Source organism: Eulemur rufifrons, chromosome 8, assembly GCF_041146395.1.
Source record: "Eulemur rufifrons isolate Redbay chromosome 8, OSU_ERuf_1, whole genome shotgun sequence".
NCBI lineage: Eukaryota > Metazoa > Chordata > Mammalia > Primates > Lemuridae > Eulemur > Eulemur rufifrons.
The window spans coordinates 113,073,846-113,100,522 of NC_090990.1; the positions used below are offsets into that span (position 1 = coordinate 113,073,846).

The 26,677-nt window shown below is 49.0% G+C and overlaps 1 long non-coding RNA gene across 1 annotated transcript; it reads left to right on the forward strand.

Moving 5' to 3' along the window:
* Positions 1-10,098: 10,098 nt before the first annotated feature.
* Positions 10,099-14,565, forward strand: LOC138390129 (uncharacterized). Its single transcript, XR_011234528.1, has 3 exons — positions 10,099-10,352; positions 10,659-10,717; positions 13,764-14,565. It is a non-coding gene; the product is annotated as an uncharacterized lncRNA (long non-coding RNA).
* The last annotated feature ends 12,112 nt before the right edge of the window (positions 14,566-26,677 follow it).

Here is a 26,677-nt window from a genome sequence, read left to right on the forward strand (position 1 = left end):
CTAAACAAATCAATGACATATTGCCCAATCATGCATGTCAACGCCAAACAGAAATGTTTCGGGATCGTTTGCAATTCTGGATGATCTGACCCATTGCTTTCCTCCACCCGGTTTGGAAATAGAAAACCTGCTTTTCCAGGTGCTCAGCCCTCAACTCCCAGATGCATTTACCCTCCCTCCATAGGATGCCCCCCGATCCCATGATTTTCCATCCAGGCGTTGGTTTGGAATGTCTCTGTCCCACGCATGTACTGTGCATAGTCGTTTATGTCAGTGTGCTTGATGAAGCATGAACGTTCCTGGAAGGCAGGGCTTGTATCCTTATAACTCTCTCTGTAAGTGGCTCAGCACAGTGCCGAGTAAAGTATGGAACTCTGATGGTGAGGACAATGGTATGACTGTGTCTGGAGCAAATCAAGTTTTCTAAATCATTCAGGCCCAGACTCCTAGGATTTTGATGATGTGGGTTCAGGCCCCAGCACTCCTGAATTGTGTGTCTCAGTCGGGATCCCGGCAGGAAACAGTGGGAACTTTCACAAGAGGCAATGAAGAGGGTTTAAAGAAGGGGTGTGGGGAGAGTTTTAAGGGAAACCAACCAGGAATGGTGAAGCTTTCTGGGGCTGGAAACGGCAGGGACACCGCTACCCCTCTAGGCCTGTGGGACAAAGGGCAGGACTAATTGTTAAAACCTGGAGAAGCCTGTAGCGTACATGGAAAAAAGGGCCACCTGGCAGGGCCTGTGGCTGCAGCCAGAGGAGCAGAGCAGCAGAGTCCCCACCAGACCATGGCCCCATAGGAGGGGGGAAGTGAGGGGAATAAAAATCCCAAGAGGAGAGTTCTCTTTTCTCCTATCCTGTTTTCTTGTCATTGCCTCCCATTGGCCCAATCCAACCGAAGCCCAAGGGTAAGGGAGCCTACTGATGCAGACCCCAGAGGTCAGCTGCCGGGGGCCGAGCAGGGGGGAGAAGGATGGAGAGTGGGTCTGTCCCATGTCCACTCTTGGGGGAGGGAACAAACAGACACTATCTGGCCTTAAATGTTGTTTGATTCTCAGTTATTAATATGTAAGATGGGGGTAATTATCTAGCCACAGAGTTGTTAAATGTGAGAATTAGAAGACATTGTATAAATGTATGAGGTTATGATCATTTTTTTTTTTTTTGCTTGCTTGGTTGGCTTTCATTTCTTTGGATTAATTTGACCAAAGACAGATCATGGGGAGATACAGGTCTAGAGCAAAGAGAAAATTCTAGCAGGCACCCAGCAGGCAAGGGGTCAGGAAGGGCCCAGGCCATTCATTGCTGCTATCTCTACAGAGTAGGGCAAAAATTTTGAATTTGCTCTTGATTCATATGGAAATAATCTTTTTCTCTTCGCTGCAATTTATTCAGGTTTATGGAGCACATAAAGACTTACAAAGGCGGCCTTTTGATGTAGTTATGCAGCTATAAACTTATACAGCTGTAATAATTGCATTTTAATGATTTCTTTATATTGCCATAATTGGTAGAGTTAATGATCACATCAACTGGACGATGAAAAGAATGCTCCTTGCAGCCAATCCCCGTCTCATCCTCTCAGGCTCTCTGGGGCGTATGAAAAGATAGATGTTTCCTGATTCCCCCTTATCCACAGCGAATGGACCCCAAACTGGTAATCGCTGAACTTCCCAAAGTTCTCCTTGGAAATGCTTCCATTTGATATGTGCATTTAATTTGCTCTTGTTTTGGGAGCAAACTTCTCACCTCTTTGTCCAGAAGGAGCCGGCTGGCACGTTGTCTATTCCTCTTCCTCTTGCTGCTGCAGTTTCTCTGCACAGTAGTTTTCCATTTCAAGCTTCATTACTGAAGAAAGATCTGGGAAATCAAAGGGTTTGCGGCTGGTGTACGCACGTGTGCCTGTTATTTAATCATGTCCCAAGTGCTGAGAAAAACGTCCCTCTGAGATCAGAGCTGGATAAAAGATCTCGATTTTAGCTGGAGGGAAAAAGGGGAGCTAAAAATCAGCTTGACTGAAAATTCTCATAAAATTTGCAAAATCCTGAAACTGAAAGTTCTGCAGTGCAGAGGCACTTCCATGCAATGCAAACAGGGTCAGTTAGGGCCTCTGGGAACTCTGCTGGGGCGGGGGCTACTGTCAGTCAAGCTAATGCTGGGCTTGGGATAGGGGTGGAGGAAACTGACCTCAGAATAGAGATCACTTGGGGCAAGATTAGAAAATAAATAGCCCCTGTCCTCCCACCTTTCCCATCTGCTTCTGGCAAAGAGAGAAACAAGAAGCCAGTCAAGCCCCCTTACCCCTGGCCCAACCCCGTTTTGATGTGCAGTGCTGAAATTCTGGACAGCTCCTGTCAAGTTGATTATTGGTTGACAGTGATGGTGGTGGTGGGGTAAGGCTGGAGTCACAAAAGGGGCTGTGAAGATGAAGTGAGGGGTGGGTATTCCGAGCAGAGCACAGCCGGAGTTGGCTGATGCTCAATAAGTAGTAACTGTTGATTGACTTGATCATTTAAATTGGTTCTGCATTGCATTGCATGAGTCAGTGTCAGTGAACTTCCTGCTTTCCTGTGCTTTGTTGTAGCTAATTTGAAAAGTAGATTTATGCTCCAAAGTCTCACCAACCCATGGTGCAGAGAGGAAGCATTGGCACAGCCAGTATGGCAGAGGAGGCCAGCCTGGCATGAACCCAGGGAAGTTTTATAAAATGGTTAGTCATGAGAAGGCCTGGGAGTTGGCTGCAAACTGGTCTTGGGTAGGGAGGAATCTCTCCCATTCCAAGTGTCGTCAACCAAAGAACCTACTTCTATATCCCCTTAGATATGTGGGGATAAAAATCCTCTGGGTAGATCTGCCTCTGGCCTCCAACTTTGAAGTGGGCTGGAAGGAAGAAGAATAGAATGAAAGAAAAATTCTCAACGGGACCATTCTGGTTTTACTTTGAGTCTGAGTCATTCGTTCCTAGAAGTGTAACTTGGGCCTCTTAAAGGCCTTCTCTTCCACTTTCTATGCTCCACACATCTCCTTTGCTGTGTCTGAAACATCATCTGAAGACATTAGGGCTAATGTTCAGCCTTTAGAAAGTTACTGCTCTGTGGATGATGGGGGAGTACTATGTTATGCTATACCCTGGTGTGACTTGACTCGATTGGCATTTTTTAATCATGACAATGAGGGGAGGTCAGCAGCACTGGAAGAGGAAGAGAAAGAAGCTGATGTAGGGAATGGGGAGGATGAACATTATTTGGTAGACTCAGAGCACTGGCCTTTGGAGGAAAACTTAGATGAAGAATTTTTCTTGGGGATAAGGAGAAGGATGCTAGGAGGTGAGGGAACCAAAGACACACATCATCTACTTTGGTAATTCCTCATCAGTACATCTGCTTAGTGGCAGCCCCATTTCTTAAGTGAATTCTTGTTGCTCTCTTAACTCTTAATATGATCTATTGCGTTTGGATTCGTCGGTGGGCAGATCCGTTATGCATGGTAGGACAAGATGGCCTGGGATTACAGTGAAGCTAGAGGGCTTTAGGTTAGATCTGTGCAGACAACTGATTGACTATAAAACAAATGTCATTGTGTTGAGCTTTAAGGTTTTCACAATCATCTTATCTGGGCTTCACAAGAATCTGGTGAAGGAGGTAGGAGAGGGAAAGGAACCTCAAGCTCATGGAAAGGCACTGACGTTGCATGGAATTCAGCAGGTGAGTGGCAGGGCCAGGGACTCATATGTTTAATGCTCTCATATACCAGTGTCAGTGGCTAAGACAGAAATATCTCTCATTGAACATCTTTCAGTATAATTCTGTTTGTGGGGGGAATGAACAAAGTGGCTTTGGAAGGGCTTGGTCTCTGAGTTGTTAATTATTCAAGGCAATCTACTCAGAAAAAGGATGCAGGATTCTGAGCAGGTAATTGCTGGAAATCCCCAAGAACCCCACAGACTACAGTCAACTGGCCAATCAGGCTCTTCCCAGCCCAGGACTATAGCCATTTGGCATCTTGTTCAAGTGTACATGACTGAGAATCGATGGCGATGAGGCACCTTCCATTATACCGCCTTCATCTTGCAGAGACTCAGGCATAATAAATGCGATAGAAATGTCTGCCAGATGAAAATTAGGACTATTTGCCATTGACACAACTTCCCCCCTGCCCCGTGCCAATGCAGGAAGAGAGCCAGAGGGGGAGTGAAGGCGTGAGTTGCTCAGTTCAGATGCAACAAGGAATAAACTTGACAAAGTCTCCTCTTTCTTGTGCTTTGCCAGCTGTTGGATTCTCTTTTGGTTTGACTTGTGGCAGGGTGGTTGTTCTAAACTCCTGGCCACTTGGTATCTCTTGGAATTACTCTCTGTAGTTCTCTTAGAATTTACTCCTTTATTTTTACAAAATTAAAACATCCTCATTAAATCCATCCAACTTTCATCCACCCAGTCATACTATCATTCACCTATTTAATTAATTATTCATCCATCCATCCATCCATCCATCCAAGAAACACTTAGCACTCACTCAGAAAATCACCATATCAGGTGCTGTGGGAGACCTAAAGATAACTAAAATTTAATCTCAGTTTTAATCAGGGTACAAATCAGAAGAGAGAGACTAAGTGCGACAGAGAGAACTTTGTATAAGAAACTGGTAATAGAAGAATTGGGAAGCCAAATAGGAGATGATGTGGGAATGCAGAAACTAGCAACACTTGGAAGACCCCACCACCCCCAGGCTGGGGAGACAAAGGGAGGGTAAGATGTCACCAGAGCTCAGGGGTTGGGGTCACTAGGTGGAAGCATCCAGTGGGACACGGAGGAGTGACAGCTGCCGCAGAGACACTACCTGCCACAAAGGGGGTGGGGATATCCTGACTTCTCCCTTCGTCCTGCCCTCTACTCTCCTGACAGTACCTCCTGCTGTCCCAACCCATCCAGAAGCCTGGGAGATGCAGCCTGCAGAGGCCCCTGTCCTCACCATCGAGTGGAACAGAACATAGGACAGGTGAAGAATAAATCTGAGGGCAAACAGTCTAGCGCTAGCACAGCCCCAGGACAGGGGGTGAGGAGGGAGAGTCCAGGATCTTCTTCACTCAGATCCCAGTAAAATCTCTCTGATTTTAGAATGGCTTCAGGGAGGAAATCGGAACTTTGGTAAAATGTCCTAATGATCCTTTCAGAAATGTAGTAAAAGACTGAGTGCTCCAACATGACTTTCCAATAAGACTACCCTAGGACACCCTTGCCCTGGGCCCAGTGCCCAGTGCCTAGGAAGTGGTTGCTTGTGATCCTGGTCATTGGCCACCACAGCAGGCCCTGTGCACGCCACACTCCCATCAAACCAAGCCAGTTGTGCTCTTTCATGTGATCTTGCACAGGCCGGAGTTGTTCTCTCTGCCCGAAGAGTTCTCATGCATCTGCTCTCTTAGAGAATTCTTACTCATCCTTTGTAACCAGATCAAATGTTGCCTCTTCTGTGATGACTCCCTCGGTCCTGCCTCTGTGTTCCCCTAGGAATTTCTTCATATCTCCGTTACCACACCCTGCATAATATGCGTTAATGGCTAGTTGTCAGTGTGTCTGTCTCTTCCATGAGTCAAGAAGTCCTGGGGAGGCCGGCGGTGGCTCACGCCTGTAATCCTAGCACTGTGGGAGGCCGAGGTGGGCGGATCGTTTGAGCTCAGGAGTTCGAGACCAGCCTGAGCAAGAGCGAGACCCCATCTCTACTAAAAATAGAAAGAAATTATATGGACAGCTAAAAATATATATAGAAAAAATTAGCTGGGCATGGTGGTGCATGCCTGTAGTCCCAGCTACTCGGGAGGCTGAGACAGGAGGATCCTTTGAGCTCAGGAGTTTGAGGTTGCTGTGAGCTAGGCTGACGCCACGGCACTCACTCTAGCCTGGGCAACAAAGTGAGACTCTGTCTCAAAAAAAAAAAAATAAGAAAAAAAGAAGTCCTGGGGAACAGGTACCACATATTAATCACCACTCATCCACACACAAGTATACGGCAATATCTGGCACAAAGTAATCAATAAATATTAGTTGAGGATTGCCTGTATCATCCTTGTAGATGTCCAAAAGCAAATAGATGGATAATTAAAACATCTCTTCTCTGAGGTCCTCAATATTTCCTACCTCCCTCCAGGGGTGATGACTATGTTATTGAGGTGGGTGGGGTGGTTGACCAAGTGAATCTCCAACCCTGGCTTTCCCATGCATGAGACCCTAGAAACATCCTTCTGGAAAGAAATTCCTAGAGGAGTTGGGTCTGAGGGCTGTGAGCAGCTACTGGTACCTTCCTTTTGATGTTTTATAAATGTGTCTTCTTAGCCCAGCCCAGCCCAACACAACTAGGCAGAGCTCTCGTCTGTTTTGAACAGCTCAGACAGCTTTTAAAGCTTGATCATTTCAGTGAATTTTTAGATGTAGAAAACAGGATCTTTTCTCCCTTCCTTCTCCATATTTCATCCTTTCTTTTTTTCTGCCCAGTGAGAGACCTTCTCTGCCCTGCACCTGGCCTTGCCCAGACCTTTGGAACCGTGGCCTGCTCTAGCAGAAAAAAGAACTGTCAGGTTGTCTGATCTTGTTTCAGAGTGCCAGAGCCTCTGAGCTTATTGACTGGCCTCAGTCTACTCTACGGTGCTCCCTCGGCTGCAGGGGCAGAGGGTCTGGCTAGGAACCTCCTGTCGTCCAGGTAAAATGTCAGTATCAACAACAACAAACATTCTTCCTCTTAAAAGTGTCAATCTTTTTCTTTTCTTTTTCATCTTTAATGTGTCCTCAGGCTGTTCTGCGGAATAGAAGGAGATGCGGGTAAATATCAGGCCCTTTATGGTGGGTAAAATGAGGCCAGGAGAAGAAAAAAAAAAAAAATCACAGTAAGAGGCAGTGAATAGAACCGGATGTAGAGGTGGGGTCCTGAGTCCCAGCCCAGGGGGTCACCTGAGTCTTTGGAAGAGTTAAAAAATTGCCTGGGACTGATCGCAGGTGCTGTCAGGGGAGGAGCTTGGACCCAGACATGGGACTGGCGAGGACCCCTTACCTCAGCTGGTGACTGAGTGAGGGGACAGGGTCCCTCTGAGGTTTTTGCACAGCCCCTCCCTGCTGGCTAGAGGTGGGAGTGAGTAGAGAAGCTAAGATTGCCATTGGGACCAGCAGCCGGGGTACCTTTGAATCCTGGTCTAACTCATTTTTGTGGCCTTAGGCAAATTACGTCATCTACCTGAAAGTTGGATCTCTCATCTGTAAATGGAGAAAATTCCTACCTAAAGGCTGTTTTGAGGATTAAATGAGATAGGGAACTTGGCCATGTGCCTGACACGTAGTAAACATCGTGGTGATGCTGATTTTTATTACACCAGCTCACTCGCTCTCGCTTGCCCCTGGCCCTGCCCTCAGCCCTGGGTTGGGCTGTCCTCCTGGTCACGCCAGCACACCAGGCCTCTGGGACGAAGGGCAGGCTTAGTCATAGGAGGCCGGCAGCCGCCCAGCCCAGACTCACAGGTTGCCTCCACTGTTTCCGGTTTCCTAGCCTATCTCTCTGTAGTTTCCCGTTCCCAGTGGCAGGGAGACTCCTGGGAAAGGGTTAGGAGGAGGAGGTCTCAGGAGTGAAGAGGGAAGGCTGGACTCTGTGGACAATGGCAAGTGAGGGACAAGAGCTGGTTCATTCAAACGGGAGGAGGCCCAGGGTCACTCCTGAAATGAATGTGTACGTGTGGAGTAGGGAGCAGGGTGCAGTGAAGACGGTAACTACTGTTGTTCAGTCAACTTGGGGATAGGAAAAAGCATTAGGACAGAAAAGGATGACAGAGAGCTGAGCGATGCGAGGTGGGCCATATCCAATCCTCCTGACCAGGAGGGCAGCAGCTGGGCAGAGCCGGGGCCTCTGTTCCCCACACCCTTTCCTTCAGGAGGTGCCCTCCTAATCCCACCACCTGCAGGTCAGTTCTGCTCCTAATGTTATAAATTGCTCTCATTTCTGTTTTGGTAGGAACTCTCCTCACTCTCTGATATTTTCCAGGGGTCCTTGCCCTGCAGAGCCTCTGGCTCCTGGTAGAATCGCAGGCACCAGCCCCGAGTCGTTATCTCCTTCTGGGGGCTTCAGGGTGGCCCTGGCCCCTCATGCCATCTCCTGAGTGGGCCTCCTGGACTTAGGCTGGGAGCCTCACTGCTCTCTGCCACGGCCTTTGTGCCGTGTGCTATTTCCCTTCTGCGCTTTTATTCCTGGGGTTCCTGGGCTGGTTAAAGCTGAGCTTTGCTGCTGAGCAGGGCCAGCTTTCACTGCTGTCTGCAAGATTGGATCTGGCTGCTTGTGGATGTTTCCAGGCCATTTGATGAATGGGTCCATGTAGATGGGGTGGCAAGGGGCTGGCAGGGAGGGCCGGGAGGAGATGGAGGGCGGCTCTCCTTGTCCTCACTGTAAGGTTTGGAAATTTCTGCAGACATGGATTCTCTCCCCTTTCCTACCCCAACCCTCAGGCTTCCTTCTTCACTGTCACTTCCTTTCTCCTCTTCCACTTCTAGCAATGACTTGGTGGCTCTCAAAACCACACATATCTTCAGGGATGCATGTAGAGAGCGTGCGCTAGAGATCCACCTAGACTGCAGCTGGGGGCAGGGGAAGGGCTGGGGTGGAGCTGGGTATTTGCAGGGTGATGAATCATGCTCCAGGGAGCTGGCTTACTGGTCCTTCACGACTGTCTGAAGACAGAGGCTTCGGATTTGGGGCTGTATCTGTGTCGGCTATGGAAATGGGTGGAGGAAGTCACAGGCTGGGGCATACATATGGCAGTGTCCACAGTTCTCCCGGCACCGTGCTGCTCAGATATGCGAACATCCTCAGGGCTGTCCACGCTACCTCTGTCTTTTTACGAAGCAGTAGTTTTCACTAAGATGGATGCTTGGCAAGTAGATTTACAAACTCAGGTCTTCCTAGAATGATCTATTTCTAAAAACGTTAGACCTCTTCCCTATTACACCCTCAAGAGTTGTGCTGATCTAACCCATAGGAAACTCCCCGCTTTGAAACATCACTAAAAGCCATCCCAGGATTAAAAATCTGTGTCTGTGAGCAAGAACCTCCAAAGACCTTGCATCTTGTCTGATAATCCAGGTGTGGGGGAGGGTGTGGGGCCGGGGAGGAGGCAGGTCTGATGAGTGACCACCTGACAGGTGAGCTTCAACAGAGAGACAAGGAATCAAGCTCATGTGATTCTTGGAGGCCAGACAAGCATGTGGTTGTCATCAAGTACATTTTCCCCTACGTCATTTCTTACATTTATTTATTTATAACACTCTGTCATCTGAAAAGCAATCTCATGTGGCTTTATTATATAGATGTTACTAAAATCATCCTTGAGCTTTCAATCATTAATGTAAAATGCACAATATAGACTGGGACTGCAAAACAACTATAAATAGATACATAAATTAAACCAGAACTCTATTTTTCAAAGCTTTTCATTTTTAGATAACTTCTCACTTATGGAAAAGTTATGAGAATGTCACAAAGAACTCCTGTTTAGCCTTTACCTGGATTCACCAGTTGTTATCATTGGGCCCATTTGTTTCATTTTACACTCAGGCACTCGAGAAAGCAAGAGCAGCCCCCCTGACTGTCAGGCCCAGGCTCAGGGAGGGCTGCAGGGCTGGAGGGGATGTGCCACCATGGCAAGGTGGTCCTGCAGGGACAAGGGACAGAGCCGGTTGGCAGAATAGCAGAGACTGTGCCAAACTGGCTACTGGGGTAAGTTTCCAGAGCGATGGGGCCACATAAAGCCCAGTTTGGCCACTTCTAGCTCTGTGGTCTTGGGTGGAGTGCTGACCCTCTCTGAGCCACCATTTCCTCCCTGGTAAATAAAGAGATTAATGTCTTTCTCATTAGGCATTTTGTAAAGATGGAATAAGCTGGTATGTGCAAAGTATCTTACAGCGCCTGGTACATAGTTAGTGCTCAGTAATGATAATTATTAGTAGTAATGATGAAGGTGATGAGAATAATAGCAAGAATACCTCCTGAGGCTGAGATTTGGAGCCAGAGACCTGGACCGGCTGGATGCAGCTGGTGGGCTGGTGGGCTGAGCCTGCTGTCGGGGGCGGGGGGGGGGGGGTTGGGGGTGTGCACACAGACCTGGACTGCAGGCGGGACCCACGCTTCCCGGGGCATGGTGGGGAGACTGCAGGTGTGGGGAGGACCTCACATGGAATCCTTCCGCATGAGAAAGCCAAGTTCCTCTGGCCAGACTCCAGGGGTTGGCGATCTTGGGTAAGGCAAGATTAAAACTGGCAGCCATAGATGCCGCTCCCTTGGCCCGAGGAAGGATGAATGGAATATTTGAGATGCTGGAAGCCCTCCTACATGGTAAGTTCAAAGAACAGAAAGTGTCTCGCTTCTCTGAGGATTCCAAACAGACTTTGCTAAAATGTAATTAAGTTCCAAGTCCCTGGAAATCAATCACGCTCCCAGGAACTAATACTTTGGCTTGTTGATTAGAAGTGAGGGGCGCCAGGGACAATTACTCTCTGAGAAGCAAATTCCTGGCTCAGATATCCAAATGCTCAGAGAGCCACAGCAAGAGAGCTGGGGTGGGAGTGGGGCTCGGGGTGGGGTGGGGGTGAAGCAGGCTCTGGGAACTGTGGCTAATTACACTGTGATCTGTTTCTTTAGGCTGAAGACCTCCATTGGCTACCAAGCTCACCTCCTGAACTATACCTGAGTCTCGGGAGGTATTCTTTATCCTGGGGGGAGACTGGGTGGAAGTGATTGCTGGATCCCAGGGCTCAGCGAGGCCATCGGTCAATGTTTAGTCCATTCCCCTCCTGCCAAGCCTGAGGGAGAGCACATGGGGGGGTAAGACAGCCTGCCAGTCAGCCACCCCTGCCAGGGGGCCCTGGGTGCCAAGCCCTGTCCTGGGCACCTGCTCCCAGACCTTGAGGAGCTTCCCTCGGGAAGAAGGTGACACTGAACAGGATCACAAGAGCCTCTAACCAGCCACGTGCCTGTGGTCCAGCTGCCCCTCTGGCCTCCGTGCCTCACCAGTAGAATGAAAGTTTGGACCCTACAATCTATAAGGTCCCTCCCAGCTCTGACACTCTTCTCTCCAACTCTCTGCCGCTTGGGGTGAGATGGAGGACAGCCTGGTGGTTGAGAGGGTAAATGCAGAGAGAAATGTGAGCAGTAGGGGTGATGGATTGAGGGTTGAGGACTGTGTGCAGACTCAGAAAACTCAGCGTGCCGAGCGCGTGATGCTGGCTCTGCAGCTGAGGATCTTGGAGGGGGAAGCGGAGTGAGTCCCACTGTTAACTGAGTGCTGATTGGCCCTGTGCTAGATGGCTCTCAAATTGGAAAACCAGGCCCGGCTTCATTCATGCCCAGGCCGAGCTGTCTCAGACGCCCACTCTCCGGCTCATCCCCACAGGGACAGAGACGTGCTGCGGGGAGGGGGCTAGAGAAAAGGGGCGGAGGGCAGTCAGTAAAGCAGTTGCCTCCGTGTCCTTCTTCCCTTGGTGTCCAGGGCAGCTCCAAATGGGCTCCAGACCTGAAGCCCGCCGAGTGCCTGTGAGAGGCCCGTGGCAGGGCAGGCCGAGCCAGAGAAAGGGACCGGGGTGGGCAGAGGCCGAGCCCAGTGTCAGTGGAGCATGTGCCCAAGGCGGCCGGCCGTGGCCTTCTGCGCTCTATGGCCTGGGAAGTGGGGGGAATGGAAGGGGTCTCAGAAGGCGAGCATGAAAGCTCCAGGGGACATTTGACAGCCCTTGCTATAAAGAATGTAAAACGAAAATGTCTGTCATTGCCTCTGTGGCTGTCGCCCTCGAGCTGGCCTTCTGAGCCGTGTCCCCTGGGAGCTGTTTCGCCCACCCCATCAGGCAGGGTGCCGACGGCGGCAGCTCCCACCTCTGGCAGTTTTCTGTCTGGGATTTCTTACAAAATTTTGGGCTGGATATTCTTTCCTTGCAGCTGAAGCCACTGAGTTTGTCTTGCTGAAGCGACTGGCCCAAGGGATTGGTTAAAAGCAGGGACTTGGGAGTCACAAGGACTTTGGTTTGAATCCCAGATCACCCACTTATTATTAGCTGGGTGACTTTAAGGCGATTTCTTTACAATTAGAGACTCATCCCTTCATCTGAAAAATGAGGACAAAAATAACACCCTCCTAATAAAGCTGTTGTGAGGATTAAATGGATCATCTATGTAAAGAGCTTAGCACAATACATGGTTTATAATAAGAGGCTGTTACTACTACTGATACTACTACTATTACTAAGTTCTTGGCAGAGCCAGATCTAGAAGTGAGGTCACCTTACTCTAGGGTAAGTGCTGTTCTGCAACTTCACCTTGATCTGAGCTGTTTTGAGTTCCTCAGAGGCAGAGCGTGGCTGGGATGAACTCTGGACTTTTGGGCTCCGGAGAAGTTCTCCTGGTGTCTGCACTCTGGACTGTTTACCTGGGTAGTTCTGTATTCCTGATTCCATTTAACCGCCGCTCAGACCCACATGTGAGTGAGCCGAAGAACTTTCGCCCTTGCCTTTCCCATACGGCAGCTTCGGGAGAAGAGCCCTCAGTCCCCGCACTTCCCTCTCGGCGCACCTGAGCCTCTCTCTTGACCTGATGTTTGTGCTGTGCCATTGAGGGCAGTTTGCTCTCCTAAGCCAAGCTGGCAAGGGACAATTTTCCATGAATCATAACCGCCTCACCCCATTAGGCAGGATAATTAAGATTGGATGGTGGGGCCGTTTGCTCGGCGCCCACAGGAATTGACAGCTGTCCTGACTCTCCAGGGAACCCCAGTATCCATCCAAGCTACAGCTGCCTCTCCCCAGGAAGTCTGGCATCATCCCCCTTCCCGGGGGCTTGAGAAGGCTACACACTGTCCACCGTCCCTGGGATTCTTCCACAAGACGTTATGGAGCACAGGTTGCAAGATATCAGCCACCCAGCTTGCTGAGAGCTGGTTGTGACTAATGTTCACTGACATTAATTTATAGCCATTGAATGCCTCTGTGTACTAGACCCCGGGCCAGGCACATAGATGATCTCCTTTAGTCCTCACAACAGCCTTCTAACATTGCTACTGTTATTAACCCCAATTTACAGATGAGAAAACTGAGGCCGTGAGAGATTAAATAAAGTGCTCAAAGTCATACCTGGTAGGAGAGCTGGAATTTGAATTTGGGCAATCTAATCTAAAGCCTGTGCTCTTCTGGGTCTGTGTGTGGAAAGTACAGGTATTCAATAGTTTTTCTTCTTTTTCACTTTCTTTTTCTTCATTCTCCTGAACAGCATTTTTATCTACAAATACCATCCAGGCAGCTCCTGCATTGCAGGGCATGGTGCTGAAACCTTGGTTATTTTGCAATTAACAGAAGGTTATAGATCCCTTAGCTTTCTGACTGTACCCTGAAGACAGTTAAATGAAGAAAGCTAAACATGCTGAGGGAAAAATAATCCTGGGTTATGAAACCAAGTAGAAATCACTTTGAGGCATCTGCTGTTTTTGGATTATCCACGAGTGTAAATAATCAAGAGTTGGCTGTATTTTTATGCACAACTTAATCTGCACCTTCTAAACTTCTGCAGTACAATTTTGGACAACAAATTAGTTTCAGATGAGGGACTCTTGCTCCTCCTCGAAAAACATTCTTCATTTAAAATTATCCTCGCTGCCAGCCATCAGGGCTGACAAGAAAGCGGAGAATTAAGCTGTTGATACAAATCCTGGCTCTCGGCTGTCCCTCATTTGCTCATCACAGATTCTCTTTGTATCTCCCCCTTCAGGGGACGTCCAAGCAGGGAGGAGGAGCTGGTCCGGCATTATGGCAGGCTTCAAAGCTTTGCGCAAGCTTTGCTTTCATCCTCCTGGAGGCGTTCGCTTCTTTGAGGAGCCCTCAGCCAATTCTGGAAACGGGGCCAGCTCAGAGGGGCCTCTGAGCATCTGGGATTGAACCAGCAGCTTCCCCTCCGGGCCGAGCTTCCTGGCCTGAGACCGCAGCAGGAGGGCCTGTCCTGCCGCAGTCTCCCTGGGCCCAGGCAGCCCGTGGAGAAGGCCAGTCCTCCAGGGAACAAGCAAGTTCGAGACACAATGGGCACCTGTGCCAAAGCAGGCTCTCCTTGGACCTTGTCTTACCTAATGACCTTCGTTACAGCTCCTGGAAGAGGGGCTGTCACCCCCCTCTGTGGATGCGGAAACTGAAGCTTGAGGAGCTTGCCACTTCTCCGAGGCCACACAGCTCATAAGTGGTCCTTTCGGGATTCGAACTCTGACCCAACACCAGAATCTTCGTTCTTTCACCTGTGCTGGGCTGCCGCTCGTCTGCACCTGCCCCTTCTTCTCCATCTGGGAGGCGACGGTGCCCCTGGGATCTCACTCCAGGCGGAGCCGGGCTTCCTCCTTTGCTGGACTGGACTCCGTACGAAGTCCTGCATCGCAAGTGGTGGCTGCCCCTCCACTTCCTAGAAGGGAAGAAAATCTTCTAAGAAACATTATAGAGCCAACTTCAAAAGAAGACGAAATTGCTATGTAACTTTGAAGCATAAGTTGTGGTTCCATTTGTTTTGTGATAGTACGAAAGAATCGCAAAATTTTTGTCAAGTTAGAAAATACAAAGAAGAAAGAATGCTTTGGTGTCACTTGACTGATAACCTTCAGTGCTGGCATGTCTAGCCAGCCGGCATTTGCCTTTCTGCCCGTGTGAATTTGCTCTTTCATTATAGCAAATCAAAATACTAACAAACACATATATAGCACCTATTACGTGCCCATGACTGTTTTAAGACCTTTTGCTTCACAACCTACTAGCTTCATCACTAATTTATCCTCCACAACAAATCTGTGAGGTAGGTACTATTACCAGCCCCAATGTGCAGAGGAGGAAACTGAAGCACAGAGTGGTTAAGTAGCTTGTTCAAGGTCACACAGCAAGTAAGAGGCAGAAGTGGGATTTGAGCTTGGGCAGTTTGGCTCCAGAGTATACTCATACCCATGCCCATAGAGACTCTTCCACAGCTTTGTATCGCTCGGTGCCCACATTTCTTGCTCTCCTTTGGGGGTACACTCTGTTGTGTGTGACCCTTCATCTTAGGTACTTGCTTGGTTATCATACTACGTCGGTGCTTAGCATTTCTGTCTGGAGATCGCTGTTGCACCGATGGTGGAACTATGGAGCACCGGGGGCCTTGGCTTTTCCTGGCATGCTTGCCCCTCCTCTTATGAGGAGCTTTTGCTTCTGTGACAAATGCTTGTTGGCTGCACAGTCCGTGCAGCCGCTGGCCTAGGGGTTGAGAGGTGTGGAGGCAACACAAAGCCCACTGGGGAACTCTCCTTTCCATTGCCGTCTCCGTACAACTCCATCCTTACCAGAAGTCAAGGAAAATTGAAGATCCAGGGCAGCCTTGAAATGGAAAAGTGATGACTCTGTGGCAGTCTGAGAGGGTATGCGAAGGGGACAGCAGCCCCAGGCTTTGGCTGCAGTGAGGGGCTGCGTGAGCTAAGGAGTCCCGGGCAGCCGGGGACTCCAGATAATGATCCTCAATCTCTGCAGCCTTAGCTCGGGCTGGACAGTGTGCTTCACATGGGCTCCAAATCCAAGTCACTTCTGGGCCCTCCACGGTGCCTGGCTCAAAGGACTGTAGTAACCACACTTTGGATAAGTGAAGTTGCCCTCTTGGTCATTGTTTGGTGCTAGGTTACAAGGATGAATGCTCAGGATGTCTCAGGGAGGCTTGGAGCCTGTCTCAGCCGGGGTCCCCAAAAGAAGATGGATTCATGCCAGATGGTTCAAATGAAGAGAGCTTAACAAAGGGGTGATTTACAGAGGGTGTGGGCAGTGTTAAGGGAAGACACACAGAATGGTGAGGCACCCAGGGACTAGCCGTGCTAGCCCCAATGCTGGAGAGGTGTGGGGAGGGGATGGTGCCCCCAGGGCAACTGTGCAAAGGAGGCCGCCCTGTAGGAGCTGTAGTTACGCAGGGCTAGAGCCAGAGATGTGGCCCTGGAGGAGGCAGGGCATGGGGAAGAAATGCCCCAGGCTTTCTCTCCTCCCGCCCTCTGAACTGCCCACTGACAAACCCTCCTGGGTGCTCCGCAAGGGAGTCTGGCGAGATAGTCCTGGGGCCAGAGAAGGGGTGTGGAGAGGGGTCAAATATGGCCCTTCCTGCCTGTCCTCTCTACCCCCACTGCCCACTGGCAGGGCACCTCAAACTTCTCTGCAGGAGGATGCTGCCTGTGCGGATGGGAGCAGCCAGAGTCTGGGGGCTCGGCCTGGTTTGGGGGAATCAATCTCTCCCTCTCTCCTCCTTCTCATTCTTGTCTCTCTCCCTCCATTTAGACTCAAATTTAGAGGCCCCAGTTGTCCCTGTCTGGTTTTAGGCACCAGGCACCACTTCTCTCTTCTCCTTCCAACTCGCTGAAGGAAACTTAGCAGCAGGGCCAGCCCCGGGCCAGCCCAGAGCAGCGGCAGCTCCTGAGCCAGGGTGGGGAGCTGCTGTGAGCCAGGGTGTGTGTGGGGGGGGAGGGGGGGTGTAGCCTGGAGAATCAGGCTCTGCTTCTCAGTCTCCCACTCCCCAAACCAAAGCCACAGCCTGCAGGCAGCGGGTAGCCACCTACCACGGCCCCTGGCCCATCCCCCCACTGTGGGGAAGGAGAACAGGTGGTCCTGTATGTCTACAGATTTCGCTCAAAGAGATATTGGGGGAGGCGGTCAGAGTAGGACCATGGCCTAAATGTTTTTGCAGCCTAGGAAGAAGTTGAGCAAAAGTCCCCTGTTTTCCAGTGGCCAGCTCGATGGGGCTCCACTTGCTTTGTTAATTCATTCAGTAAACATTTCTGGAGCACCGACCATGTGCCGGCGCTGTGCCAGACCCTGCGGATTCAGAGAAGGCCATTGCCTCTGACTGGTGCCTGTGGCTGTATTTTGCCAGCCTGACCTCATTCCGCTGTGTACCATGCAGACTCTCATTGATGTCAGGTAATGGGACTCAGCTTCCAGTCAGCCAGATTTTGTGCATGTGGGTGAACAGGGGGAGGGGAGAAATTTCCTGTTTCCTAGAAATTGTGTGACTTTGGACAAGCCACCTCGCTTCTCTCTCTCGTTTCTCTACCTGTGTGGAAGACAGACCCAGCAACCCTCCCTTGGGGGAGTGACGGCTTTCCCGTCCCATGGGCTCCTAACGGGGCTGATGTCCTGATGTCCTGCCTCCCACCACTGGGGGGGCCCGGCCCAAGCTGGCCTGTCTTGTGCAGTGCACGAGTGTCATCGGGTTTTCCCCGATCGTTTTCCTACCCCCCAAACCTGCCTTCTGCAGCTGTCCCCATCTCAGTTGATAACGATTCCCTCCTTCCTGTTGCTCAGGCTAGAAATCCTGGCGTCATTCTCAACACTTTTCTTTCTGTCAATCTACCAGTAAGTCATTTGGGCTCCATTTCAAAACATGTCCCAAATCTAATCACCCTTTCACCCCAGTATAGTCAAGGCCACCATCATCTCTCCCCTGGGTTAGTGCCATAGTCTCCTAGTCTCAATTCGTGCCCCCTAGGGTCGCTCCTCAACGTGGCAGCCACAGTGAGCCTTTTAAAATGCAAGTCAGAACATGTCACTTTCCCGCCCCCAAACCTTTGGTGACAATCCATGTCTCTCTCTATAAGGCCATACATAAAATGTGTCCCCCCCCCCGCCCACCAATTAATCCTCTGACCCTATGATCTCTACTTCCCCCTCTCTCACTCAGCTCTAGTCACACCGTCCCTTCTCTGTTCACCATCATGCCAGCAATGCTCTTCCTGCAGACACCTCCACTGCTCCCTGGCCTCCTTCCCCCTCTGCTCAAATGCCACTTTCTCAGTGAGTGCTTCTCCACCCACCCCCATCGCCAATCTAATAACGTGCCACTTGGCACTCCTATTCCCTTTCCTTGTCTGATTGTCCTTGCAATTATCACTATATAGCACACTACGTACTTACCTGTTTTTTTTATTTCCTCCCCACCCTGCTTCCAATAGAGTGTCCTAGTCTATAAGGGCATGACTTTACACTCGTTTTGTTTATGGCTGTCTCCTTGGTTCCTGACTGCAATAGGTGCTCCCTAAATCCTTGCTGAATGAATGAATGGACTGACCTACCCTGGGAGAGGGAGTCTCTCTCCCTGCTGCAGGGAGGCCGTCAGAATGCGGGCGTGGGGCTGTTTTCTCTCCCATGTATGAAGAGCCCCTCCCTGAGAGTGTGGCCCACAGGCGGAGGGAGGGAGCACAGACGAGGACACCAGTCCTGAAGATACTGTTGGAGTCCCTGGGCCAAGCCCACTCCACCCTGGCTTCCCAGTCCCTCCAGGAACCTCCTCCTTGGGCCTAGCTGGTTTGAGTTTGGGTTGACCACTTGCAACAGAATAAACCCTGGCCAAGAAAGCCTGGCTCTTGGGAACGGTGGTGATTTAGCCAAGAGATAGAGCCGAGACACTTAGAAGGGGAAGCTAGCCATAAAGGTGAGGTCTACATTCTCTTGGCCCAGATGGGCTGGGCAGCATATTCTGGCTGTGAAAGAACCCTTCTGAGAGCAGAAGCTGAATTTCCTCTGCTCTGCCCTTTGTGGATACTGAAGGCGGACCTTCTCCCCCTGGGACTCCAGTCACACAGGAAAGAAAAGTAAGAGTGGTAGTCTCCGCCTGACTCCATCCTCAGGAGCCTTGCTACGCCACTGCAAAGGACAAAATGGAGGGGGTGCCCTGGGTACCTGAAAGAGCTTTGAACATGATGTCTGAAAGCCTTGGCCACAATCTTGGCTCTGCCGTTTTCCAGCTGCGTGACCTTGGGCAAGTCACTGTGTGCCCTTGGCTTCAGTTTTCTCATCTGTAAGGTGAGAGGGTTGAAGTAACTCCCAAAGTTCCTTTCGGGGTGACGTTCAATGGAGGCAGTAGAGCATTGCGGTTCGACACGCAGGCTCTGGGCAGGCTGCCTGGGTTCAGTCCTACTGCTTACTGCATGCTCAACCTCTGAGCCTCAGTTTCCTCACGCTGCAATGGGATCCACAGTAGCACCCACCGCATGGGGTGATTGTAAGAATTTAATGAGTAGAACATGTAGAGTGCTCAGAGTAAGCTAGGCACATGCTAAATATAATATTATTGGAAGGATTATCCTGGGTCCTGGAGTGATTTCTGCTCCATGTCTAAGGGTGACCCCTCCAAAGGCAGGGTCCTCTCCTCAGGGTGGCAGCCACCCGGCCTGTGCACGAGCCCTGACCGTTCTCTCCCTCTGCCTGCAGCGACCGGAGCAGCGGCTGCCCCCAGGGCCAGCAGTCGGCTCCCCACCCCCTGGCTGAAGGCTGGGGCTGGCTTCACTCACTTAATTTGGAGAATTTCCATAACCCTTTTAGCATATTTTGCTTGGACTAGCTTATTTACGCCAACCATACATCTTATCACTGTCATAAATTTTTATTCCTATGGACATGTCTAAACTTATGGGTTGAAATAACGTAATTTACATGCTGTTTAGCATGCAGATTGGGTTAATCTGCTTCTGCAAATTCACCGCCAGGCCTGTGCAGCCGCTTTCTCCCTCCAGGACCTCAACTGATTTGAATATTGCACTTTATTTTGTGTGGGGTGGTGCAAGATGCTTGGATCACCAGCCACCCCTAGACAGCTGCTGCGCCTCACTGCCTGTGCCTGCCCTGCCTGTAGCTCCACCTCCCAGCAGGGGCCACCTGCCCCTCTGGGTCACCCGCCCCTCTGGGTCACCCCCACTGACTCTCCACCTCAGGGGCGAGAAGCCACCAGGAACCAGGTGAACATTTTTCTATCGTAGGCTGCATTCTGAGATAAGGATTTCAGCGTGAATGAGTCTGGGGGTGGTGAGTCCAGGAAGCACCCGCAGATGCCACAGGGAAGGAGCCAATAAAGGGTGTCCTGGAGCAGATTTCCCCTGTGGGCACATGGCCTGAGTCCCACTGGGGACTCTGGAAGGTGGTTCTGAACATGACTCAGAGTTGTCCCACCTCAGGGGTGGGGAGCCAGGCTTCCCATTCTCTAATCTTTGCCATCCATGCCTGAGAGCTGCTCCCGGGGCATCAACTGCCCCCACGCCCCCATCCCATGCATCTGGCCTGCCCCACCTGCAGGCCGAGGGAAACCTTCCAGCGAGGGTGGCAGGAACTTGCAGAAGGATGCCCTTGGCATTTACCTGAATAAAGCATGACAAGGAGATACGGGTGGGCGTCCTGTTCACAGCCTCTCTTTCCCATTTTCAGCCAGGTTTTCCCTCCTTTCACTGAGATTTGTCTCCTTTTCATTTCCTCAGGGAGGCTCTTGCTAACCACCCTATTTGAAACAACGCCCTCTTCCTGCTCTATCTCCCTCCCCTACTTATTTTTCTTTACAGCACTTATCACTACCTAATATATTATGTATCTCCTTGGGTTTTTGTCCAGATCATTTTAGCGAGGAGAAAGACAACAAACAAATGTTTAATGTATCAGGCAGTCGTGCCCGTGGCACAGAAATCTAATGCAGGGGAAGAAGACTTGGCACTGCCCATGGGGACGGGTGGCTATTTCACACGGGGCAGGGGTGCGTGTCGAGGGGGCCCTCCCTCAAAAGGCATCATTGAGCTGAGAGAGACCTTTAGGAAGTGAAGGAGTGAGCTATGCAGAAGAGCTTTCCCGGCAGGGGGACATCAGATACAAAGGTCCTGGGGTAGAAGCATGTTTGGCTTATTTGAGGCCCACGTAGTGGGAGCACAGTGTTTGAAGGGGAGAGGAAGGGGATGGGGAGGAGGAAGAAGAGGACAGGGAGGGGTGAAGGGGAGGTCCGATTAAATAAGACCCTGGAGGTCTTGGTAAAGACTTAGGATTTTACTGTGCGTGTTAGTCAGGGTTCTCCAGAGAAACAGAATGAACAGGAGATACATATATATGGAGAAAAACAAACTTATAAGGAATTGGCTCATGCAATTATGGAGGCTGACAAGTCCCAAGATCTGCTGTTGGCACCCTGGAGACCCAGCAGAGCCGAGGGTATAGTTCCAGTCTGCATCCTGGCAGCCTCAAGACCCAGGAAGATCCGATGTTTTAGTTTGAGTCTGAAGGCAAGAAAAAAAATCAATGTCCCAGCTCAAAGGCAGACAGGAGGGAAGAGTTCCTCCTTACTTCTGGAAGGGTCGGCCTTTTGTTCTATTCAGGATTTCAACTGAATGAATGAGGCTCACTCACTTTGGGGAGGGCAATCATCTTTACTATCTACAGATTCAAATGTTATTCTCATCCAGAAACATCCTCACAGACACATCCAGAATAATGTTTGACCAAACTTCTGAGTTCTCCCTGGCCCAGTCAAATTGACACATAAAATTAACCATCACACTCTGAGTGAGATCGGGAGATACTGGAAGTTTTAGAGATGAGTGGTATGATTTGACTTATGTTTTTAGATGATTACTGTGCTGGGCGGAGAAAAGTCTGCAAGAGACAAGGGTTCATCAGGGAGAATTTGGGGAAGCTAGTGCCATAATCTAGGCAAGGGACAGTGGTGGCTTGGGACAGGGTGACAGTGGGTGGAGGTGGTGAGGAGTGGCTAGATCCTGGATGTATTTTGACGGGAAAGCTCGCGGGATTCATTGATGGGTTGGAATGTGGGATGTGCCAGAAAGAGAGGCATCAAGGATGATACCAATGTTTTGAGCCTGAGCAATTGAAAGGTAGAAGTGTCCATGAATTCAGATGAGGAATACGTCCAGAACAGCTGGCTTGATCAGGATAAGTCAGGTATTAGTTTTTGGACATGTCAAGTTCAAGATGTCTATTTACATATTTCTAAGCAGAAATATGAGCAGGCCATTGGATATATTTGACTGGAATTCAGGGATACAGTTTTGTTCAGTTTGGTGCTCAATAGATACTTCTTGAATGAGCGATTGTATGGGTCAGGTTTGTCCCATGAGCCTTAATGGCCTTCTGCACATCACTCACTAATCCCTGTGGTCTGGAGAGACCACTCCCAGCAGGTGACATCAAAATCTCTGCTCTAGAACAAGGACCTATTACACAGTTTGCCATGCTGCTCTTGCTAATTCTCTCACCTGGTAGAATCTAGACCAGTGATTCTCACCGTCATTGTAGCCACCTGGAGACCTCCTAAAATATTCTATTGCTCCATTCCCAGATTCTGTTTTAGTTGGCCTGGGTTGGGGCTTGTACACTGGTAGTTTTAAAAGACCCTGAAGGGATTCTCTGGATCCTAAAGCCTATCCAGAGACTGAGAAATATTATTCTAGGCTCATGTCTTAACTGACTTCCTGGACTTCACTCTTTGTTTACTAGGACATAAAAAAAAAAAAAGTCAGCTCTTTTGTTAAGACCTCAGGAAAATTCTGAAGTCTTAGGCAGAAGCGTTTGGGAAAAAAATACCACCAATTAGAAAGAAAAATTCTGTGCAAAAAGACACTTGGCAGAGCATTATGTTTAATAGTGGTCATTTAGAAACAACCAAATGGAATATTATGTAGCCAGAATAAATGGTTTTATAGACAGTACAGTAACTTGCAAAAATGTTATGAGAGAAGGTTAAGGAAAAAAACCAGTATGCCAAATTGTGTCTACATTATGAGTATAACTATGTTAAAATTATTTATACACATAAATAAAGGACTTTAGGGGAACAAAGAAAAATGAAAGCAGTTACGTGTTAGTATAATGGGATAGTGGATGATATTTCTTTCCCTTTTAAATTACTTCTTTGTTGTAGTTAAGGTGTTTGTGCAGTAAGTGGAAGAAATAAAGAAATGGCAATGTTGCTCCAAGCACACAGCCAGGTTCCCTGCCTCCCCGGGAAATGTCCTTAGGTTTTTACCCTCATCATCTCTGCGACACTGGGATCAACCTCTGGACTCACTGGGAAACCTTTTTCCTAAGTGCCTAAGGCTTGCCGGCACTGTGCTAGCTACTGAGTTGGGACTAGATCAAGGGGATACATACAGCAGTCATTGCTCTGGAGGTGCTCACTGTAAAGAGGGAGAGATTGGCATATAAGCAAACAATTAAAATAATTGTAAGATAATGTCATGAGCATGATAATAAGGGCATGAGCAAAGTTCTGTGTAAACACAGATAAACCTGCTCCAAGGAAATCCGGGAAGGTTGAAAAGGGGAGGGGGACATTTGATCTAGGTTTTGAAGGATAGGTAGGAGTTCTCCAGGTAGAAGAATGATAGAGGTAAGGTGAGGTGGGGAGGAACAGATACTCCAAACAGAGTGTGTAAGGACAAAGAGCCATAAAAGCCATGGAGTATTTAGGAAATGGCAAATAGTTAGTTTTGGATGAAATATATTCGTTTATTAATTTACTCAACAAGTAATTACTATTTGGTGTGTGCCAGACATTGGGGTAGATGTCAGGGAGATCAAAAATTATGAACTTTGTCTATGCCTTGAATACTGATCATAGTAACAGCAGATATTTATTGAGTGCTTACTGAGTGCTTTGTATGTATTGGCTCATATATTTCTCCTAACAACTGCAGGAGAGGGTATCATTCTTATTCTCATTTGCAAATGATGAAATGGGAACTTAGGTTAAAAGACTTGTCCATGGTCACCCATTTATCATACAGTGGAACCCCTAGAGCTTACACTGTAGTGAAGGAAACAGATAAAGAAACAGATGGTTACAAAACAGAGTGATAACTCTAAGATGGAGGTAAGGAAGCTCAGAGTAGGAGCTTAGATGCAATCAAGGTAGACTTTCTGGAGAAGGTGACATAAGCTGAGTCCTGGGAAAACAGTAGGCATTAGACATAGAGAGTGGGGGCGGGGGAAGGGAAGAGAGGGATTTACAGTGATGATGGATGATGAAGCTGGCAAGGTTGGTTAGGGCCAGTTTAGGAAAGCCTTGAATGTCCCACTAGGGGCTTGAGAGTTTATTCTGTAAGCAATGGTGAACTAACAAGCTTTTTAGGTCTGTTTTTAATCAGGAGGCTGCATCACTTGGGCAATGCTTCAGCCACACCAACTGTGAACTCTCGATGACTTGGGCTAATGGGGAGAAGAATGACATGGATGATCTAAAAATAATGGACAATTGGAAAAAATTTCAGCCGGCTGTGGAGTGCACCAGGTCATGCTTCTCTGCGGTGGGGGAGCAGCTGACTTGCCTCATTCATTCTAGACCCTCTCCTCTGGCTGATGTGACATCTGCTTGTTCTGAGAGCACCTGGGGCCATCACGTAAGTCTCGGTATCACAGGGCGCCGGGGAAAGAAACCCTCTTCTGGCCAAGGGTGGCAGAACAAAATGTTACTGAGTTCCAGATATGCTGATGTTTTCTGCCACTGCATCTCTAAGATAGCCACAGGACCTGGAAACGTGGCAGTGAGCTCACTGTCCCCCAGGGGCTGGAGCTGCTGGGATGGCTGGAGTTGAGACGGGTTTTAGAGAAGCTCTGGCTTCAGTATGAAGGGTGCAGAGTGATTAATGTCACAAGCTGCATGGAGCAGCCAGTCGAAAAAGCTATAAAAATCATAGCAGCACAGGAAGCATTGACCCTGAAGCCCACGTGCCTGGGAGATGGGATTATTTTTTTTGCACTTTTTACTGTGATAACAACGCAAGGACGTTCTGTGAGTAGAATCTGGGGAGCCGTCAAGCTGGTGGCTATACGGGGAATGGTTTTGATCCTCCTCTGAGAAAGCCATCTTGGGGCCCAGGCAAAGATCACATTACTTTGTTAGAGCTGTTTGTAGTTAAGTTCTTGGCCAAATTAGAAAAGGGACCTATAAATAACTATAAAATCTTGAACTAGCTCTGCCACCTTCTGTGCTAGGTACAGTCCTGGAGGCAGAGCACCAGAGGCTTGAGGTCAAGACCCAGCTCTGGAACTAACTTGGGCAAGTCACATCACCTCTCTGCACCTGTTTACTTCACTGTGAAATGAGAGGATTGGACTAAATGATGTCTAAACCTCTCCTGGCCTCCATTGTTTCTAGTTTGTGGATGACATTTTATGGATAGAGAAATCCAAGACCATTGATGATAAAGATGGCAATGTGCAGATTTGCTCGTAACACAGAAAGCTTCAGAGAGCTGGTCAGTACCAGGGGAGGCTGGAGTGCAGGGAATAAGCAGATGCATTGTCTGTAGAGAATTTTAAAACAACAATAAAAGCAACAAAAAGTCAGTCTGCTTTTTATTATCACCATGCACTGACAATTCTAAGCAATGTCAGCGATAAACTCCTCTTCACCTGGGTGGACTACTGAAGTTGGTCTTATATCTTTCACGCTTTCTTTTCTGAATATAAAGGCCCCACACGCTTACGGTACAAAGTTTAGGAAATGAATAGCCTAGACAGAGATAAATACTTCCCGCAAATTCCAGCACTCAGAGATGACCACTACCAACCTGCAGTTGTGGTTTCTCCAGCAATCGCTGGAGAAGTCCTACTTGCAGTTCAGTCTTACCTGAGGTCCCTGTGGCACCAGCCCTCTCTGGGCCTGGTGGAGGGGGGGTTTCTGTTCATGCTGAGGCCCCGTCCAGCCTGACAGAAGCTCCTGGCTCTTCCTCAGTCAGTTCCCTGCAGGTCTGCGACCTTGTGCCAGTTCTATTCTCTGGCCCCTGTGCTTTAGTCTCTGGTGCTGTGTCCTTCGATTTTCTCTCGAAATCCTTGTTGCTCACGGCTGGCAACCTTCACATAGTGAATGCATGGTCACACGCATGCACTACATCTTCATTTGCTCACATAAAATCATTTCACACTCATTTCACACTCTAATCTATACCATTTGATTTGTGTTAAAGATTCAAATGCTACTTAGTAACTCACAATCTATTAATCTGAATTTCATTTGTAATTTGTAACCTCTGCTTCCTCGGGCGGGCTACATGAGCCCAGGGGTGGGGAGAGGAATGGAGGGGACAAAAATAGAATCACTATTCACTGATGTGAATTCACACTATTCACAGCGCATAGTGATTATTCGCTGATATTTTTGGTTTATAGCACCACACAATATTATAATGTTGTATCGAACAGGCATCATTTGTTTGGGCTGCTCAGCAAGCAGCATTCCCGTTCTGGTTTTAGGACATCCTCCCTTGTGTACAGACTGCTCTTCTCTCATCCCGGAAGCCAAAGGGCAGATTCTTTCTCTCCCAGCGCAAGGACCACGCGGGAACCAGTTTATGACTGCGGTTCAGCCGGTCAGCCGTTACCATCTCACACTTTGGATACTGCGGGAGCCTTGCTAAGATCAGAAACAGCGCAGGCATTATTTACAGTGGCTGCAGAGCCTTTGAGATCTGGCACGCAGCTGTGCTGGTTTTGAGTATCTGTAGGCTGCAGTGGCCTGTGGCAGCAGAGATGCCATCCTACCCAGATGGGTCCTCAGGAGTGACCTGAATTGTCCCTGCTGCCCATGCTGGATTTCAGACGTGTTTCCGAGCCTGGTTCTCCTGCTTTCTCTTGATTCTGTGAGCTGTCTGATATCCTTCAGAAATATTTCTTTGCACTTGACACTAGCCAGTATAGTTTAAATAAAGAGCTCTAATTTCTACCATTTGGTTTGTGTTAAAGATTCAAATGCTACTTGTGTTAAAGATTCAAATGTAACTCACAATTTATTAATCTGAATTTCATTTGTAACTTGTAACCTCCGCTTCCTCAGGCCACATAAGTCTACGAGAGGGGGAGAAGAATGGAGGAGACAAAAAT